A 7,075-nucleotide genomic window follows, 5' to 3' on the forward strand; every position below is an offset into this window, starting at 1 on the left:
GAGCTTCCTCCTGTAATTCCATCAAAGTATAAATTTGTAATTGTTATTGCAAAGTAAATTGTTGCAGTAATTGATGAATATGAAAACTATTAATTGTATGTAGAAAACAGTTATTTTCAAATTATTGAATAGGGAAGGCGATTGATAGGAGGTGTGTGTGTGTGTGTACGTGTGTACCATATTTGTTAGCCAGAAAACATGAAATCTTGCCATTTGTGAGAACATGGACAGACCTACAGAGTATTATGCCAAGTAAAATAAGTCAGGCAAAGAAAGACTAATACCGTACGATTTCATTTATATATGGAATCTAAGAAACAAAACAAGTAAACAGACTCCGAGAAAACAGAACAAACTGGCGGTTGCCAGAGGGGAGGAAGTTGGGGAGTGTGTGAAATAAGTGAAGGAGATAAACTTCCAGTTATAAAATAAGTCACAGAGAGGAAAAGTACAGCATAGGGAATATAGTCAATATTATTACAATAATGTTGGGGACAGATGGTGACTGCTTTTATTGTGAGCACTGAGTAATATGTAGAACAATCAAATCATTATATTCTACATCTGAAACTAATATAACGTGTGTCAACTGTACTTCAATAATACTGTAAAAAATTGAATTAATATGGATATTGAGAGTGCAATCACTAACTTTATGATGAACATCCCCTCTTTTTGAGTCAGCAAAAAAATGTGTGGTTGTTTTGTGGCATTAATTTGGTAACAACTGCTACACAACTTGGTACTGAAGGTGGGAGCTGTACAACAAAATTGTAAATGATATGCTCTTGGCTCTTGGAGAGTAGCAAGTTGAGCAAACCGTTAGCTGAGGCTCGAATAATAGAAAACTACATTAAGCTGTTATGAAACATTAGATAAAACGGCTGTTTGTGCTATCTTAGAAAACAGGAAATAGGGGCACCTGGGTGGCTCAGTCGGTTAAGCTTCTGACTCTTGGTTTTGGCTCAGGTCATGATCTCAGAGTTTCATGAATTAGAGCCCCGTGTGGGGCTCTGCACTGGCAGTGAGGAGCCTGCTTGGGATTCTCCCTCTCTCCCTCTCTCCGCCTCTACCCTGCTTGCTCTGTGTCCGTCTCTCTCAAAATAAATAAACTTTAAAAAAAGAAAAAAGAAAAAAAATAAACCTGATGAACTTTGGCTTTGGGCAAGGAGGTCTCCAGGCAAAATGTGGAAAGTGCCACCTGGTGGCTTATGGCTGCATAGTCTAAAGTACTACTACACGAAAGAGGTGAACTTTAAAAAGAAAGAAGGAAAGGAGAAAGGAAGAAAAAAAGGGGAGAGAAAGAATAGAAAGAGAAAGGAAGGAAGGGAGAGAAAGAGAAGACAAAGAATAAAGACAAAAGGAGCTGGTTAGGTTGCAAGCAGAATTATATATAAAGCCAGAGTTACTAAATTGGAAAATAAAACTGTTGTCTTATCTCCAGCCAGCTCAGCTAGCAAAGTCTTAAAGTAAGACATGAGCACACATCAAACATCAAATCAAGATTGTGACTATCAGATATATTTTTTATTCATATATATTTTTTAATTTTTTTATAATGTTTATTTTTAGTAATTTATTGTCAGGTAAGCTAACACACAATGTATACAGTGTCGTCTTGGCTTCGGAAGTAGATTCCCATGATTTATCATAACACCCAGTGTTCATCCCAACAAGTACCCTCCTCAATGCCCATCTCCATTCAGATGTTTTGATAATACAGTTCTGAGTTGAGTTTAAGGTGTTACTAAGTAGATCTCAAGTGGAAAATAGCTTAAGGGTGTCGTCCCACAGAAACCTGATCCAAAAAAGTAGCAGTGAGAAAATCTAAAGTGTATATTGATACCAGTTATAGATGTGGCTTTGGGATGTGTAAGGGACCCTAACCAGACAAGAAAGCTCAAAAGTTTTAAAGTGTTACTAGCGGGGCGCCTGGGTGGCTCAGTCGGTTGAGCGTCCAACTGCGGCTCAGGTCATGATCTCACAGTTTGTGAGTTCAAGCCCGCGTCAGGCTCTGTGCTGACAGCTCAGAGCCTGGAGCCTGCTTCAGATTCTGTGTCTCATTCTCTCTCTGCCCCTCTGCCACTCATGCTCAGTCTCCCTCTGTCTCTCAAAAATAAATAAATGTTAAAAAAATTAAATAAAATAAAGTGTTACTAGCAAAAACACCAAATGCTTGGCCTAAATGATGATCATGCTATAAAAACATCACTTGGCCTTTGACTTTCTTTGGCATGAAGCAGCTTGAGAAAGTTACTCAGCAGCTAACAAGGATCACGTCTTCAGAAAGAATAAAGGAGACTGATGGGAAAAGAAGCACGTAACCAAAGGCTGTGGGGAACAATGAGTCAGGGAGCAGCTCCCAGAGAGCAGTTAGAGATTGGGCTCCAGTCAGGGAACATTTCCGCATTGCCAGAACAGTAGGCCCAGTAGGGTATCGAAATGGTTAGGAACCAGAGACTTCATGCTTCCCTTTCTTCCCCCTTTCCAATGGAACTATTTATTGTGGTTATTCTGTTCCTTTTGAATTGTGTGTGTGTGTGTGTGTGTGTGTGTGTGTGTGTGTGTGTGTGTGTGTTGAGGCAGGGGGCAGGTTACTTATCTTTTTAGTTCATAGATCTCTGGATCAAGAGGAGGTGCATCTGGATCTGACATGTATCATGAAATCCTAGACTTGAGGGCTGATGCTGTGATTGTATGAGACTCTGGGGGTCCTGGAATGAGTGAGTGTATTTTGCATGTGGAAGGAATGTGAATATCACCACTGTGGACTGTCAAAAATCAGTTGCATTAATGGTTTCATTTCCATTACCTTTTGACTTTACCATTTGACTCCTTTACCATTTGACTCTACAGTTGGAATAAAAGGCAGGTTCTAGGGGCACCTGAGTGGCTCAGTTGGTTGAGCGTCCGACTTCAGCTCAGGTCATGATCTCACAGGTAGTTCGAGTCCCGCATTGGACTTTGAGCTGACAGTGCAGAGCCTGCTTCAGATTTTGTCTCCCTCTCCCTCTGCCCCTCCCCGTGCAAAATAAACAAACGTTTTTTAAAAGGCAGGTTCTATTTCTTTGCTTATTGACTACAAGTTTGGCCATGTGACATACTTTGCTAATGGGATGTTAGACTTGAACAAACACGATGTTTCCATTTTCTTGGTTTGCCTTCATCATAAGAACATACCTGGTCTAGGCTGCTGGAGAATGAGACAAAGCATGCTCGGTGTCTCCAATTGTCCATCCTTTCTCAGATGACCCACAGCCAATTGCTGGTCATGTCAGGGAGCCCAGCTGATCCCAGTCTAAATTACCCATAGAGTTAACAGATAAAGTCAGTTGTTATATGCCCCTGAGGTTTTTTGATTATTATATATCCTTATTGTGGCAATTGGTAGTCATACAATAATTTATTTTAATATACTGGATGAATCATCCTTATCACAAAGTATATGAAGAAAGTATCAGTGAAAAAAGTGGTAGTGAAAACTCATTTTCTTCTGACTCATTAAATCCTCAACAACCTTTAAATGGAGGATAAAAAAAACAATTTATTAAAATGATTATAGTAGATTGCCTCTCAAACCTGTACATTTTATTGTATCAAATATGTATAGTGTCTGCAGGTAGTCTAGTAACAATACTTTACCCTGCATTCTGTCAAACTCTAAAGCATTGACTTCTAAATTCTTTAAGCAAAATTGTAATAAATATTTTTGGATAAACTGCAGACTTATCCTATTATCATCATTTTATGATGATGATAATAGGACCTGGCTTTGATTTGGCCAAAAACTTATTATTTATTATTGAATAATTGACATATAATATTGTGTTAGCTTCAGCTGTAGAACAGTGATATATTTATATACATTATGAAACAGTCACCACAATAAGTCTAGTTATCATCTGTCACCATACAGTTGTTACAATATCATTGACTACATTCCTTATATGGCAATTACATCTTCATGTCTTATTTCTTTTATAATTGGGAGATTGTACCTGTTAATCCCCTTATTTTGTCCCCTCCCCCCCCCCCCACTCTGGCAGCCATCAATTTGTTCCATGAATCTATGTGTCTGTTTCTGTGTTGTTTGTTAATTCATTTGTTTTGTTTTTTAGATTCTACACATAAGTGAAATCACGTGGCATTTGTCTTTCTCTGACTTCTTTCACTTAGCACAATAGCCCCTAGGTTCATCCATGTTGCTGCAAAAGCAGGATTTCATGTTTTGTTTAGTTTTTTCTTTCTTTCTTTTTTTTTTTGGTTGGGTAATATTCCACTAAGTAATCCTCCATTGTGTGTGTATATATATGCCACATCTTCTTTATCCATTTGTCTATTGATGGACATTTAGGAGGCTTCCATACCTTGGCTATTATTAAAAAAATGCTGCAATTGAACATAGGGCTGCTCATGTCTTTTCAAATTAGTGGTTTCATTTTCTTTGGAAAAATATTTAGAAGTGGAATTGCTGGACTGAATGATAGTTTTAATTTTTTGAGGAAGATCCATACTATTTTCCATAGCGGCTGCACCAATTGACATAAGGGTTCCCTTTTCTTCACATCCTCACCAACACTTGTTAGTGCAGAATTGTTAAGTTGCTTTTATTTTTGGATGATGATATTATCTTCAAACTTTTATATGGAATTTTTGTTATTATAGATGGTACCTTCCACAATTCCTAGCTATTTAAAGGTAACTGAGATGGTAAAACACCATAATCTATAGGGATAATGACAGGACAAGGAGAAGGAATCAAAGATATAGTACTTATTTCTTTGGTATTATTTACATTTTACCTTAAATAGGATACAAGGTCATTAAATATATTATTTTCCTGTTTGTAAATTGGGGAAAATAGTAAATTTTTTGCTTCCTGGTTTCAAAATCATCTTTCTTAGAATATATGTACTGTATTAAAATGTGTTATTTTGAGATTTGTGTGTTTATGGCATTGGTGTATGGCTAAAAGGCTCACAGTCCTGTGAAAGTACAATCTAAATTGGAAAACAGTGAAAGTGGCATTAGGCACTCACAAAATAAGGCACAATCTGAATCATAGTATAATTGCATCTTTAATTATGTGTTTTGAAAATTTTATTAGACAAGGAAAAATACTCAGAACCCAGAGTTTTAGGGAGACCAACATCCAAGGATTTGGGGACAGAGGTCAGAGACTCCCTTTAGTTAAGCTGCTCTTCAAACTCTCAGTGGGTTTCTACATACTTCTAGCATCTTTCCCACTATGCCCTCTTGTCCCCCACCCCACCAGGTTTCTGTGCATCCTCTTAACGCACAAAGGAAGCTAGAAGGTGATTATTAGAGGAGTTAGTTACTTTACAATGAAAAATCTAATCATTCTTCATGAGAATGGTACTTCTGCATCTTCTTACACTTGAATTTTGACATAATTTTATGTGAAACATCAGAAGCTGTTCAAGCCACACTCCAAAAAGTTGTGTACCCCTTTATAGGTTTGAGATTTGGTATATAATATGTATAAACAAAAGCAGACTTTTTTGTGGGGCTAAATATCTCCTTAACAATAACTTCCATACAACCAGATTAGAAAATCTTGACTAGAGGAATTGCTTATAAAGAGTATTAAACAAGCATTTATAATGTAAATGCCTCAATTATATACTGGTAAATAATAAGATAATAGGTTATTAAAAATCAGGATTTTAAAAACAAATGCTATTGACTATGAGATAGCTTTATAGTTTATGGGGTGCCTGGGTGGCCCAGTCTGTTGAGTGTCTGACTCTTGATTTTGGCTCAGGTTGTGATCCCAGGGTGGTGGGATCAAGCCCTGCGTTGGACTCTGTGCTCAGTGTTTCTCTCTCTTTCTCTCCCTATGCCCCTCCCTCTCCCCTGCTTGTGCTCTCTCTCTCTCCTATATATATATATATATATATATATATATATATATATATATATGTTATATATATATATGTTTGTTCATATATATATGATATATATACATACATCTTATATATATATGATATATATATCTTATATATCATATAATTTTATGACTCATTCAATTTTAGGGACTTGGATCGGTTTTTAATTTTTTTTCTTTTATTTTGAGTTTTGAGATAATTGTGCATTTAGATGTAATTAATAAAAAATAATGCAGAGAGATGCCATATTTCCTTCACCCAGTTTCCCCCAAAGTTAATACCTTGCATAACTATAACATAATATCACAATCAGGAAATCTACATTGGTACAATCCACTGATTTTATTCAAATATCATCAGTTTTACATGCACTAATTTATGTGTGTGTGTGTTTAATTCTGTGCAATTTTGTCATATGTAAATAGATTCATATGACCACCATCATGTCAACACACAGAACAAGTTTATCACAAGGATTCCTCCTGCTACCCTTTCAGAGCTACAGCCACCTCCCTGCTTGTCCCCGCCTTCTTGATCCCAAAATTCTAGTTCTGTTTTCCATATCCATCATTTTGTCAGTTCAAGAATGTTATACAAATGGAATAATATACCATTTAACCTTTTGAGGTTGGCTTTTTTCACTCAGCGGTATTCCCTTGAGACCACCTCAATTGTATCAACAGATCTTTCCTTTGTATGGCTTAGGAGTATTCCACATATGGATCGCTATAGTTTGTTCACCCATTAAAGGATTTGTGAGTTGTTGCCTGTTTGGGGCTATTTATAACCAAACTGTTGTGAATATTTGTGTACAGGTTTTTGTTTTTTTTTTTTTTTTTATGAACATTTGCATTTCTCTGGGATAAAGAGTACGTTTCCTGGGTTGCATAGTAAGCACGTTCCATTTTGTAAGACACTGCCACACTCTTTTCCGGAGTGGCTGTACCATTTTACACCCACAGAGTATGAGTGGTCCAGTGTCTCCACATCCTAACAGTTGATATAATCACTAATTTTTTCTAAAATTTTGGCCATTCTGACAAGCATGTACTGATAACTCAGTGTGGTTATTTGCATTTACCTAATGGCCAGTGATGTTGAATAACTTTTTGTGGACATTACTTGCCATCTACATATACTCTTTACTGAAATGTCTTTTGTCCATT

Source organism: Panthera tigris, chromosome D3, assembly GCF_018350195.1.
Source record: "Panthera tigris isolate Pti1 chromosome D3, P.tigris_Pti1_mat1.1, whole genome shotgun sequence".
In the NCBI taxonomy this organism is placed as follows: domain Eukaryota; kingdom Metazoa; phylum Chordata; class Mammalia; order Carnivora; family Felidae; genus Panthera; species Panthera tigris.